Source organism: Mesoplodon densirostris, chromosome X (genome assembly GCF_025265405.1).
Source record: "Mesoplodon densirostris isolate mMesDen1 chromosome X, mMesDen1 primary haplotype, whole genome shotgun sequence".
Classification (NCBI taxonomy): domain Eukaryota; kingdom Metazoa; phylum Chordata; class Mammalia; order Artiodactyla; family Ziphiidae; genus Mesoplodon; species Mesoplodon densirostris.
In genome coordinates this window covers 18,146,107-18,160,626 of record NC_082681.1, presented here as the reverse complement: position 1 = coordinate 18,160,626, position 14,520 = coordinate 18,146,107, and the positions used below count along the sequence as shown (strand labels likewise).

Here is a 14,520-nt window from a genome sequence, read left to right as displayed (position 1 = left end):
CTATCACTCTCAATTCTGACATTTGCAGAGTCATAATTCTTAATCTAGGAGTCCTGCATGTTGTAGATTACTCAACATGGTAATTGACAAGGCTCATTTGTACTCATTCTCTGAAGATTGAAGGCCTGGGTGACATAATAGCTAATATTTAGGCTTTCTATGCCAAGCACTGCACTAAGTACTTTACATACATTATTCTGTTTAATCCTCTCAACAATCTTATGGACAATCCTATTATTGTCCCCAATTTTAAAAAGGGGAAACCGAGACTCAAAGAGGTTAAATGACTTGTCTGTGGTCATATAGCTAGTAAATGGCTGTCTGATTGCAAAGTTCATATTAACCCTTGTCTTAGTTTGCTAGGACTGCTGTAACAAAGTACCACAAAATGGGTGTCTTAAAACAACAAAAATTTATTGTCTCAGAGTTTTGGAGACTAGAAGTCCGAGATGAAGGTGTCAGCAGCAGTGCTTGTTCCTTCTGAGGGCTCTGAGGGAGAATCTGTTCCATGCCTCTATCCTAGGTTCTAGTGATGGCCAGCAGTCCTTGGCTTGTGGCTGCATCCCTCCAGTCTCCTCCTCTGTCTTTACATGGCCTTCTGCCTGTGTGTTTCTCTCTCTACATGGCCTTTTCCTCTTTTTATGAAGACTCTGGTTATATCAGATTAGAGCCCACCCGAATGGCCTCATTCATCTTAACTTGATTTTGTCTTACAGAGACCCTATTTCCAAATAAGGTCACATTCACAGGTACAGTGGGTTAGGACTTAAGCCTGTCTTTTACGGGGGGACACAGTCCAACCCATCACAACTCTTATACAAAAACTGCCCCCCAGGGCCTCCCTGGTGGCGCAGTGGTTGAGAGTCTGCCTGCCGATGCAGGGGATACGGGTTCGTGCCCCGGTCTGGGAGGATCCCATATGCCGCGGAGCGGCTGGGCCTGTGAGCCATGGCCGCTGAGCCTGCGCATCCGGAGCCTGTGCTCCGCAACGGGAGAGGCCACAACAGTGAGAGGCCCGCTTACGGCAAAAAAAAAAAAAAAAACTGCCCCCCAAATCCTTATGGAAAAGTAGTCCCTCACTCTCCCTTAACCACTGGTTCTCAAAGTGTGTTCCAGGACCAGGAGCATCAGCACCACCTGGGAGCTTGTTAGACATACAGAATCTCAGGCTTCATCCTAGGCCCAGTGAGTCAGAATCTGCATTTTAACAAGATCCCTGGGCAATTTGTATAAACTTTCAAGTTTAAGAAGAATTGACTAAGATAATTATCTTCAGATGTAGTTGTGGCTACTAGGGAGTGAACTAATGAATACTTGGCTGGTAGAGAGAGTTTCACTCTGTTTTTATCTGTTTGATGCTTCTGATTATAAATGTAGATATATCCTCATTATACAAAATTTGGTAAGTACAGAAAAATCTAAAGAAGTAGAGGAAAAATTATTGCCTATAATCTCACTACCCAGAGGCTCCACAGTTAACATTCTGAAACACATCTTCCTTCTCTTTTTTCTTGCTTCATTACTTTTACCATAAATAAAGCCCAAACTCTTTTTGCGGTACGCGGGCCTCTCACTGTTGTGGCCTCTCCGTTGCGGAACACAGGCTCCGGACGTGCAGGCTCAGTGGCCATGGCTCACGGGCCCAGCCGCTCTGCGGCACGTGGGATCCTCCTGGACCGGGGCACGAACCCCGTCCCCTGCATCGGCAGGTGGAATCTCAACCACTGCGCCACCAGGGAAGCCCAAGCCCAAACTCTTGATAGGCTTAAACTTTAAGTACTGATAACACTTTATTAGTTTATTTGTATTACTTCATAGTTTTGTGTGGTTAAAAATCCAGCGATGCATGCATTTGTGAATTTTACATTTGCAATATTATTCCTTTGTAACAACTATTTAAAACTGTAGAATTAACTAACATCTTAATTTTAGGCCAGATGCTCAGGGCTGCAGTTTTATCTTATAAAAACACATTTACACTTCAGTATGCTTAATTTATAGCTTGATTTTTTAGAAGTAATATATCCCATTTTCATTCCGTGATTAGATTTTATATTTTTTAGTTCGTAGGAAAAGTTCAAACTTCTTTCAAATTTCTTTATCTTTCTGCAGTCTGAATTCAACAAAAGTAATATTTTCTACCTCTTCAACCATGTCGATATTACCATTACATATCACGGGGAAAGTGAAACAAATTGGGGTATTGTAAGATTGGTTACTTCTAGACTTGATCCCAAAAGGTAATTATAGAATCTCTTTCTAATTAGTTCCATTAATTTAAAAATTAATTCAAAATGTAGAAAATCTCACCAGAATTTTTATTTTTAGGATACATGTGTGATATAACCTTAGACATAAAATTTGAAAAATCAAATAGGCAGGGACTTTCCTAGTGGTGCAGTGGTTAAGAATCCACCTACCAATGCAGGGGACATGGATTCCATCCCTGGTCCGGGAAGATCCCATATGCTGCGGAGCAACTAAGCCCGTGTGCCACAACTACTGAGCCTGTGCTCTAGAGCCCACGAGCCACAACTACTGAGCCCACGTGCCACAACTACTGAAGCCTGCACGCTCTAGGGCCCACGTGCCACAACTACTGAGCCTGCATGCTGCAACTACTGAAGCCCGTGCACCTAGAGCCTGTGCTCCACAACGAGTGAAACCACCGCAGTGAGAAGCCCATGCTCCGCAACAAGAGTAGCCTCCCCTCGCCACAACTAAAGAAAGCCCACACGCAGCAATGAAGACCCAACACAGCCAAAAATTAAAAAAAGAAAAATCAAATAGGCAATTTTATTCCATTTAACCTATAGTAAGCATCTGAATAACATGTAATGTGAGGAAGAACTGACAGATCTGGAAGAGAATTGACTTATTGAGGGTATCCTAACTCTCTTCTTTAGTTGCTGCCATATGACAAAGAGATTAGATTAAGATTTGTTTCTTCAGAGGACAATTCTAGTACCAGTGGAGTCTATTAGGCAGGTATCAGCTGGGTATAAGGAAGAATCTGCTAGCAATTAGAGCTCTCTAACATTTGAATAAGCAACCTCAAGAATTAGTGAGTAGTTAATCCCTACACATTTGTAGGAAGAGCCTAGATGACCCAGGTCTTTGAGATTTCATAATTAGGCACCCAGCATAGTGTCTGGTCCCTAGTAAGTGAGTGCTTAATGAATTGTAAAGGGCAATTCTGTATTGGGTAAGAGACTGGACAGGTGACCTTTAACGTTCCAACTTTAAGATTCTTTGAAACTGTAGGATAAGAATAGTACTCTTCAATGAAAAGAGATAGATGGGGAATATATCATACAGTGTATCAAATCATGATCCATATGGGCAAAATATTATAAAACCTGAAATATTAGGATGGGAAAAGTGATCCTTTGAAACTTACGTGAAGTATATTAAAGGAGGTAAGTGTGGTATGGTTTTCTGAACACAGAACAAGGAATTTGGAAATTTGTTTTTTTGTCTCATCTCTGCTGGTTCCATTTTGGAAGTCAACCCTAAGTTCATCGAGATGAATCAGACTTCATTGTTTTTAAGCCTACTGGCCTATTTTACTTTAGCCAAGGTTGTTCCATCTGTCATAGCTGATGGCCAAAGGGAAAGAATAGTTAGAGAATGTACTGTGCCAAGCTTTTGACCATGGGTAGGTTAACTTCATCTCTCATAGGTTTAAATTTCCTCATCTGCAATAGGAGAGGGCTGAATTAGGAATCTTTAATATAGATACTGATGCATCAAAACCAATTTTATTTTATTTTTTAAAATATTTTTAATTTTTATTTGTTTATTATGAGTGATATTTAGCATCATTTTACATGTTTATAAACTATCTGTATCTGTTCCCAATTTTTATTGATGTGTATGTTTTTGGGCAAAGGCATCCGTACATTTCATTAGATAAACAGACCCCAAAAGATGAAGAACACTGGTACTTTCCAACTCTGATTTATCTTAGTAAAAAGATATTCTTTTTAAATTAGTGGCTACATTAAAAATTTTTGAAGATTTATTTTATAAGGTGTTGCAGACAGGAAATAAAAGAAGGATTAAAAGGATCAGGACATATTTATGAATAATGGGGTAAATAGAGCTACTAAGAGAGGCCAGGGGATACTAACCATTGTCAAGAGCAACTGCCCATGCTTCTTTGTGTCTGTCACTTCCGATATCTGGGAACATAATTTTAGGTTGATGGACTGTGAGGTCTAACTCAGGATGGCTACTCATGTTGAAAGTCATTTGGGTAGAAAGGTAGTAAACATACAAAGTATGATACAGGAAGCTAATCTCATCAGCTATATGAAAATCACATTTAATGCTTATAATCACATCTCATATTCTCTGGCTCGGATAGAGTAAAAAAGCCAAGAAAATCACTTTCTAGAGCTGCATTTATTCTACACTGCCCATAGTAATAGCTTATGTATGCATGCAATAAAACTGATCTAATCACAGTAAAGCTCATTTATTTGGGCCCCCTGAGAATGACTGTGTTAAAATTCATCTTTTTTCAGAATTAGGCAATAGACGTGGTCATAGACGTGAGTTAGGTCATAGACGTGAGTTAGGTCATAGATGTGAGTTAGGCCTAATGGTTTTCTGGGTCTAGAGTCTTGTGTTTTCTTTCAGGTTCTGTACTTTGTTAATTTCCCTGATGGTTGCTGTAACTGATCATCTCTTTTTCCTTAAAACACCTGCTGCATTTGGCTTTTGGGTTACCACTTTTGTGGTTTTCTCCTGTTTTACTGGTTGCTCATCTGTCTTTTCATTTCTCCAACCTATTTTTTTTTTCATTTTTGGCCTCACCACGCAGTTTGTGGGATTTTAGTTCCCCGACCAGGGACTGAACCTGGGCCCTTGGCAGTGAGGGCATGGAGTCCTAACCGCTGGACAACCAGGGAATTCCCTCATTTCTCCAACCGCTTAATGTTAGAGGGCCCCAGGACTCAGTCTTTGAGCTTTGCCTCTTCTTATTTATACTCACACCTTGGCGATCTTACCCTGTCTCATCGCATCAGATACCTCAATGACGCTTAGGTCTCTAGACTTGTATATCTGGCTGTTTACTTGACCCGTCCACTTGGATGTCTAGTAGGCATTTCCAACTTAACAGGTTCCCAAAAGAACTTCTAATCTTCCCTCCAAATCTGCTTCTCCTGTTGTCTTCTGCATCTCAGTAAATGGCAACTACATCCTTCTAGTTGCTCAGACATCACCCTTGATTCCTCTTTATCATTCTTCACTTATACCCTATATCTAGTCCAACCCTTTGGCAGATCATGGGCTCTATTTTTTTTTTTTTTGGCTGCATCGCACGGCTTGCAGGATCTTAGTTCACTGACCAGGGATCAAACCCGGGTCCACAGCAGTGAAAGCCCTGTGTCTTAACCACTGGACAGCCAGTGAATTCCCCATGTGGCTCTATTTTTAAAATATTTTCAGAATCCACCACTTCCCATCACCTCCACCACAATCAGCTGGTCCAAGACAGGGTTATATCTCACATGGATTGTTGCAAAAACCTAGTTGGTCTCCTTGTCTTCTCACAGTCTGTTCTCAGTACAGCATTCAGAGCATTCCTTTTTAAATTTCAGCTCGTGTGAATCCTCTGCTCAGAGCCTTCCAGTGACTTCCCGTCTTAGAGTAAAAGTCAAAGTTCTGAAAATGGCCTGTAAGGCCTTATACAACTGATATATAAGGCCAGTGGTTTAAAATAGGGCTTCTACCTTGATTAGAGACCTTAACACAATTTTTGCTGCATAATCTCTCATATGAAATGCAGATCTTCCCTGTACTGGGTTCAGGACCCATACTTGAACGGTGAACCTTGATACGCATTATCATGCAGTAATTTAATTTTTCTCTTTAATGTTAAGTTTTGATCTGTAGCATTAACAATTATTATTTCTCTAATTCGTAGCTGTTTTAAATTGTATTTTGGCTTTAAGTAGAATGCATTCATCCTACAAACATGTATAATATAAGCGCACCTTATGCACGAGACAGTAGGGTTACAGGAATGAATAAAAAGAGGCACACACCAATAACCTTCGCAATCGTGAGCGACTGGTTTTATTGTGCATATACACGTATAGATAACAATCCCATAAGGATTACATATTATTCTTTAGACAGAAGCCAAGGGGTAAACTGTATGTTGAGTAAATAACTCAAAATGGAAGCATCATGGTTTCTCCTTTTGATTTTCTATCACCCTTTATTCCTCTTTTACTATTCGAGTGACAGAAGAGTCTCTATTTCTGACCAGGCATTTGCTAGATTCATCAGTCCTGTCTAGTTTCAAACTTCTCTAGTTTTTGTTTTCCATCTTCTGGTTTTAGTAATCATTCTCTTTTTCAAACACAAAAGGTTCACATAGGTTATATACTCAGTACCTTTCATCATTAAGCATGGCATTTTACACACAGTAGGCCCTCAAATCTCTGGGTGCTTATAAATATGATTTCTGCATCATCTATTTGATTTTCTAACTCTATAGCTAAGGTTACAAGATAGTTTTCTGTTTTAGTATGTAGAAGGGGGGATGCAATAAAAGATGAGAAATAAAGCCATTTGCTAATAGAAGGATTTAAAAAAATCTATCCACGGGCAAAGAGAAGGTTCTTAAGTATTGTGTTTTGGGCAGTATAGTGAGTCTTATTTGTGTGTTAGGGACATTTAGAAACAAAAATCTTTTAAATCGTAAAGAGTTTTAAATGCAGAATATAGTGAAAGGCCTATTTTTTTTCAGCCTTCTATTGTTAACGTGCCTGAAGAGCCATGAATCAGAAATTTACGATATCAGTTTGGTATAAAAATTCATTTCCCTTCCTTTTTTCCCTCTCTTTTATTAGCTATAAACATTCAGATGAAAACCACCTAACTTGTAATGGACCCCCTATGGAAATTCCTGGAGAATATACAGATAAGTTGAATGTAACCTACACTTACTCTGTGAAATTTGAAGTAAGTATTCCATGCCGTCATCTTATTTTTTCCCAAATCAAGTATATAAATATCATATATTTCATTAATATTAAAGCCTTAATTTCCATCAATTTAAAGTTGTGTAACACAGCTTAGGAGCCCAAGAAAGTAGGTAAGTTCTTTATGTTAAAACTATTCAAAAGACAATAATTACAGGAATTTCTGTATTCTATCTACTACATTTCAGGTACCTTGCCCAGTACTTTACTTTCTCATACTTCATACTGAGGTTTGAATGAGATATATGGGTAATCAGAGGGGTGCAGTGAGACCTTCAAGGAAGAATATCTTGTGGAAGAGACACAATCTATTGTAGTGAAAAGGGCTGACATATTGGACATTTGGACTGACCTACAGTTCACATTGGGGCTTGGCCACTTACTAGCTGCATGAGCATAGGCAAGTCATGTGATCTCTGAGGCTCGATTTCTTCTCATGTCATTTCATCCTCATTTTCAGAATATATAAAGCCCTTAGCATGACACAGAGTAGGTCCTCAACATATAACATTCATTATTATTTGTACATCTGGAATTTTTCCTTTTATAAATAGCTATTTTTATAAAGATGGTATGTATTTTTGGTAAATAGATAGATAGGTAGGTAGCTAGACAGATTGACTGTTAACATTCTGGTGAATAACGTATCAGCTCTTTGAAGCGTTTTCCAAAGAGTTTTCTGTAAACTAGTTCTTTCATATTTTATTTATTTTAGCTTGGTATTTTAAAAGGTGTTATGTGAAAAAAGGATCTATGATGAGGTCACTTTGGATAATGCTAGGTTAAACAACGTTAAAACAATGGCTTTATGAGTATTCAGTATGTTAAAAAGCATTGTGGGGCTTCCCTGGTGGCGCAGTGGTTGAGAGTCCGCCTGCCGATGCAGGGGACACGGGTTCGTGCCCCGGTCCGGGAAGATCCCACATGCCGTGGAGCAGCTGGGCCCATGAGCCGTGGCCGCTGAGCCTGCGCATCCAGAGCCTGTGCTCTGCAACGAGAGAGGCCACAGCAGTGAGAGGCCCGCGTACTGCAAAAAAAAAAAAAAAAAAAGCATTGTGAATTTTCAAAAGATGATTATAATATGCAGCATTTCATAGACCATGGCAGGAACTCATGGGGATATAATTTTCTGTAGAATATATAAGGAAAACACTGCGTGTGGTGCTAAAAATTGTACATCTTTGTACAAATGGGATATTACATGTGCTATTTTCACTTAATGTGTATGTCATGGACATCTTTCCAGTTCAATAAATACAGAGTCACAGCCTTCTTTTTATTGACTACATAGTATATTTAACATACAGGCTGTAATTGACTTATTTAGTGCCATATTGATAAAAACAATCCAAATGTCTAATTTTTAATTATTATAAACAATGCTTTAATGAGCATCCTTACTTTTTTATTTGTCTGATTATCTCCTAGACTTAAATTCCTAGAAGTAGGATTATTTAGGTAACAGGGTGTGCACATTTTGATAATACCTTACCAAATTCTTTTGCAGAAAAGTTGCTAGGCCTGAAGATCTGCTGTTTCCTCACACACTCAGCAATACTAGGTTTTTGTCAGTTTTAAAAATCTTGCTTCAGAATTTTAATTCTGTGAGTATAACAAAGGGAGGTAGATTCATACTAGGCAAACGCCTAAGGATCCAATATATAAACCAGAACACCAATTTTGTAATTTATGTGAAGGAATATAAATGTCTAGTGGACCACACCATTCATGTCAGCTGGTTAGCCCATCTGCCTATAATAAAGATATATGAGAAAGCAAATATAAATAGAATAGAATAAATTGAAAGTTTCTTGGTGAGCATAGGACCCCAGAGCAAAAGTAAGAGAGTATTAAAAGATGATATTCAGGTGCACTAGTGCTATGCTTGCCCATGGACCAGATATCTGGTTCATATTCATGGGTCAGGTACTCTTAGCCTTGGACAGTATTGAAGGTGCTTCTCCAAAAGATGAACTTTGGGGCTTTCCTTTCATAGGGAAAACTTTTTATGACTATGTAGATATATGTATTTCTCTTTATAGTTTTTAAAGATTATGCATCATATTTTTGATTCAGCTTTCATTATACTTGATTTTATATAAGGCTTATTTCTTATGGCTTTAGATTTGCTTTCCTGAGACAAAACCCTAATCACCTTATTTGGGATTAGGTCTCAAATCTCTTTGAACACTTACAGATTGTGCTTGGTTTGTGTCATTTCTATAGATGGCCTGACAGCCATTGTAACACGATTCTTCCTAATCTCATTCTGAAAGCAATTCCAGTTTGGGGATGCCTTGCTTTTGTCCCTATGTATCACCTATAAAATGTTATCTCCATTTTATAAATGAGGATCCTGAAGCCCAGTGAGCTGAAGTAATTTTCTCTGGATCGTAGCTAGCAGGAGGTGGAAGTGATATTCAAACTCAGGTCTGTTTGGCCCCAAACTCATAGTTTATCCACTATTCCATTCTGGCTTTCTATATTAAAGGTCTATTATATTTTCTGCCTACAGAGTTACTGTAAAGAAAATGAGAAACGTTTATGTTAGAAATGTGTGTGTGTGTACTTTGAATCATCCAGCTAGAGGTCAGGATTACTTGATCCTACATCCTGCAGTTTACCCAAAGTACAATTGGTGAAAACAGGCAATTTACTAGTCCAATAAGTATAGTCCAGTCTTCTAATCTCTGGATGAAACACAGAAGTGTAATCTGGGGAAAGGAATGAAATACACCCTGAAGAAATTAAAATAACCTTTCCCCAGTGACTGAGAATAGTATTCCAAGTCTAAGCTATTATCAGAAGTTGATTGAAGAGCTGAAACCCTTATACATTTTTATCACTTATCAGTTGGCTATTAAAATTTTAAGTATAGGATGGTAGCTAGACTTATGGTGGTGATCATTTTGAAATGTATAGAAATATTGAATCACTGTGTTGTGTAACAAGAACTAACATAGAGTTGTAGGTCAATTATACTTCAAAAACAAACAAATAAACAAACTCATAGAAAAAGAGATCAGATTTGTGGTGACCAGAGGCAGGGGATGGGGGGAGGGGGGAATCACATGACGGTGGTCAAAAGGTACTAGGGATGTAATGTACATCATGATAACTATAATTAACACTGTACGTTATATATGAAAGTTGTTGGGAGTAGACCCTAAGAGTTCTGATCACAAGGAAAACATATATATATTTTTTTCTTTAATTTTGTATCTACAGTATATGAGATGATGGATGTTCACTAAACCTATTGTGGTCATCATTTCATGACGTATGTAAGTCAAATCCTTATGCTGTACACCTTAAACTTATACAGTGATGTATGTCAATTATATCTCAATTAAACTGGAAGAAAAAAATAACAAAATAAAAAAATTTAAGTGTAGGAACGCTTACGTTTACAGTAAAAGCCAAGGGAAAGCACATCTAAATTGAAGTTTAGATTCATGCCAGGAGCCTGCACGATATGGTTTTAGTGGTCTGCCTGCGTGTCAGGAAGTAACTGTGGCAGTCAAAAGAGCTGAAGTGCAAGTTCAGATGCAGCTACACCAAATGGGGGTTTTGGGGAATTGCCTTATTTGAGGTTAGGTCTCAACTCCTTGTTCTTTAAGTTTCCTTAATCCTGGGAGGTATTCCAGGAGAGGAATTTTTCCTTTCCCATTGAAACTCATTTAGGGTGCTTAGAAGGCTCCTGGCTTCCAGACGTGGTACGGTGGAAAGAACCAGACACACCCAAAGTTTGAATCCTGGTTTTGACATTTACTAGCTGTGTGAACTTTGGTAGGTTACACTGAGCCTATATTTCCTGATCTGTAAAATGGGGCTAAAATAGTTACCTCATGTGACTGCTGTCAGAGATAAGTGAGCTAACATATAAAATATTTAGCTAGCCCGTAGTAGACACACAGTGTTTCCTATCCCTTCTCTCAGATACAGGAGCACCTGATTTACTAATGTTTCATACAAGAGTAGCTCAGGTATGCAGAGTGCACTTACACAGTGAGAACGCACCAAGCCACAATATTCTTTTTTTTCCTCTTTAGTTAATTTCTTTTAACCACAATATTCTTTACCTGAACACCAGAAAGTTGCTGTTATAGTTGTGGGGAGGGCTCCAGGAAGAGTGGTGATGGATATCTCTGATGGTGCTGTTTCTTTATTTTCTGTCTTGGGTTTGGGTTGATTTTTTTTTTTTTTTTTACCCAGTGATAATCGTACATGTCAACATTTCTCAAAGTGCGTTCCCAAGAACACTAGTCAAATAAGTTTGGAAAATGCTACTTTCTACCGTCTCCTTTCTTAGCTTCACAAAGCACATTAATGTTTAAAAGTCTCCTAATAAAGAAACCTTCGACTGAGTCTAACTCAGCATTTTATAATCGTCTTTGACTATGGAGTACCATTCTGGAGTACCATTTATATCCCACTGCAGATTCCACTTTGTGTACCCTAGGTGTACATAGTTGTTGTGTCTTATAGTAGCTTACAAAATCCTATTGAACTAGAAATTTTTATTTTTTTAAATTAGAAAAATTTTTATTGAAGTATAGTTGATTTACAATATCGTGTAAGTTTCAGGTGTACAGCACAGTGATTCAGTTATACATATATATGTATATATATTCTTTTTTAGATTCTTTTCCCTTATAGGTTACTACATGATGGTGAGTATAGTTCCCTGTGCTATATAGTAGGTCCTTGTCAGTTATCTATTAAAAAGAAAAAAAAAAAAGAACCTCCAGAAGGAACCATCCCTTGCCAACTCCTGGATTTTGGACTTCTAGCTTATAGAACTGTGAGAGAATAAACTTCTGTTGTATTAAGTAAAAAAAAAAATTATAGTAGTTATTCATGTTCATTGTAGAAAATATAGCAAAATCACAAAATGTGAATAAAAGTCATTTAGAATACCACCACGTGCTGAGAACTACCATGAAAATTTTTGTGTATGTAATTAAGAGTGATAATTCGAAATCAGACAGCTGGGTGTGGGTTTTTTTCCTCTAGTTGCGGCGAGCGGGGGCTACTCTTCTTTGCAGTGTGCGGACTTCTCACTGCGGTGGCTTGTCTTGTTGCAGAGCACAGGCTCTAGGCGCGCAGGCTTCAGTAGTTGTGGCACGTGGGCTCAGTCGTTGTGGCTTGCGGGCTCTAGAGTGCAGGCTCAGTAGTAGTGGTGCACGGGCTTAGTTGCTCCACCGCATGTGGGATCTTCCCCGAGCAGAGCTCGAACCCATATCCCCTGCACTGGCAAGCGGATTCTTAACCACTGTGCCACCAGGGAAGCCCGTATATAGTGTTTGTATAGCATTTTTTGATAAAGAAATATCTTACATTCTTCTTTCTTGAACTAAGTCTTTGAAATCTGGTGTGTGTTTTATATTTAGAGCTCATCTCACTTAGGACTGACCACGTTTCAAGTGCTGAATAGCCATGTGTGACTAGCTGCTGCCATCTTGACAAAGATCTAGACCTCCACATTTTCAGGGACTGTCCCCTTTGGTCTGTGCTTCTACTTGTTTTTCACCTTTTGTTGCTTCTCACTCTCAATACAGAAAATCCCACCAGGTCCTGTGACATGGATTGATCCCAGGCACTTGGCTGGGTGAACTGCAGTCTCTCACCCTCCTGCACACTGCAGAAGCCTTCCACAAAGACAGTCTCAGGCTAGGGGAAGGGTAGGTGTGATCCTGACACAGGGATGGGGCGGGGCGGGGGGGCCTGGCTGAGGAAGCTGAACACGTCAAACGACTTACAGATGTCAGTGCCATACAGCAGCTATGGCGCCTGAGCCACCTGGGTTGCGATCTCCATCCTCCTGCGCCACCTCTCCCACCTTAGTGCAGCCACCTGCAAACTGCTGTTAGGACGCAGAGCTTGTGGTCATCGGCCGAGTTGTTGGCCTGAGCCCCTGGTCAGGCAGCTACTGGCCACAGAAAGGTTCAGAGGCAAATATAGCAATTTTTAGTTTTAAAAGTTTTGTCTTTTTGCTTTTTAATTGAACATCTTATGCACTTTATGTTTTCAGAAAATAATACATGTTCCCAAGTGGGTACAAAGTTTGGTGTTTATATAACAATTTTGTTCAGAAGTTATTGAAGGATGGGACCATAAAGATTAACATTTGAGTGAAGACCTTTTATTCATCCATTTATATAACAAATATTTATTGAGGGCCTATTATGTGCCTAGCATGGGAATTTTTAATACATCGTGTGAGTCTAGAATGGGAAGGAGTTATGGTGGGTGAATTGACCAAGAAGACTTTATAAGAGAGAGGCCTTTAGCTAGTCCTTGAAGGATGCTGAAGATAATTTGGATAGAAGGGGTAGAAGTGTGCAAGGCATTCTGGGAAAGCCTATAAACTGAGATAAAAGACCTGGCATTTAGGAATCTGGAGAGGAGCTAGAGAAAGGGCTTTTCAGGTAAGAGTGTACATGGTATATGTGGGGAACAGTGAATAGACTTGTCTGATTGAAACAAAACATTTTTCATTTGCTTATTCATTCAGCAACAGGCAGTAAATGCACTCCACATGCCAGGTGTTAAGCCCTGGGGTATATAAAGGCCAAAAAGATTCAGTCTAGTACCCCAGACTTTAATTGTTTATATAGTATTGGTAGAAAGGTTAGAAAGATAGGTTTGGGCCAGATTTTGAATGGCTAAGGTATTTCTATTCACCATATTTTACTTTAGAAACTTACTGTTTTTATACCACCAACCAAAGGTTTTTTGGTTTCACTCTAATCACATTAATTTTAGCTATGTATCTATATATGTGAGTTATATAAGCTTTAGTTGTGGGCTAGCTTGGGACCCTAGCCACATATATAGTTGTTTTTTTTTTTTGCAAGATGCATTCCTGATTTTCAGGCACGACAGTCCAATAATTGAATTGAGAATCAGAGAATTTTGGTGCTGGTTTGCTTCAAACTCATACTGTGACCTTGAGCAAGTTCATTTTCCCTTCTGGACTTCAGTTTCTGCATAGTAAAGTAAGGGAATGGAGCTGGATCAGTAGTTCTCAACCTATCAGATCGATGTCCTCTTTTAATAACAAATGTTTTATCATTCTCCCATTACTACTGTAAAATTATATTAATAGGTACTAGATAATTAAACCTGTCTTACACATAGTTTCAATAGGCATCAATATAGCACCCTAACTATAATATAAAGGAGAAATAAAGATAAATTAGCTTTTAATAAAATAATGTATGTTTCAGTATATATTTCAGTCATTGTCAGATGCATGCACCTATGTGTATAATCATTGTAAACATGACATCTGCGAATGCATATGGCTATGAGAATATTGTACATTGATGGCTCAAATACCACATCTTTCTAAAGGATGCCATGATTTTCTCAAATGTTGATCAATTTTGGTGAAGTTTCAAGCCAAACATAGTACCATTTTCCCTCAATTTACATGGTAGTTGCATTGCTGGGGGAAAAATCAATGTATATTAAAACTGTGTAAAAATACTTTATCTGTAAAATGAAGTTAGAA

General features: G+C 38.6%; 1 pseudogene; it reads left to right on the top strand.

Moving 5' to 3' along the window:
* Positions 1-14,520, top strand: part of LOC132481494 (transmembrane 9 superfamily member 2-like) — a 57,583-nt pseudogene that overhangs the window by 31,442 nt on the left and 11,621 nt on the right.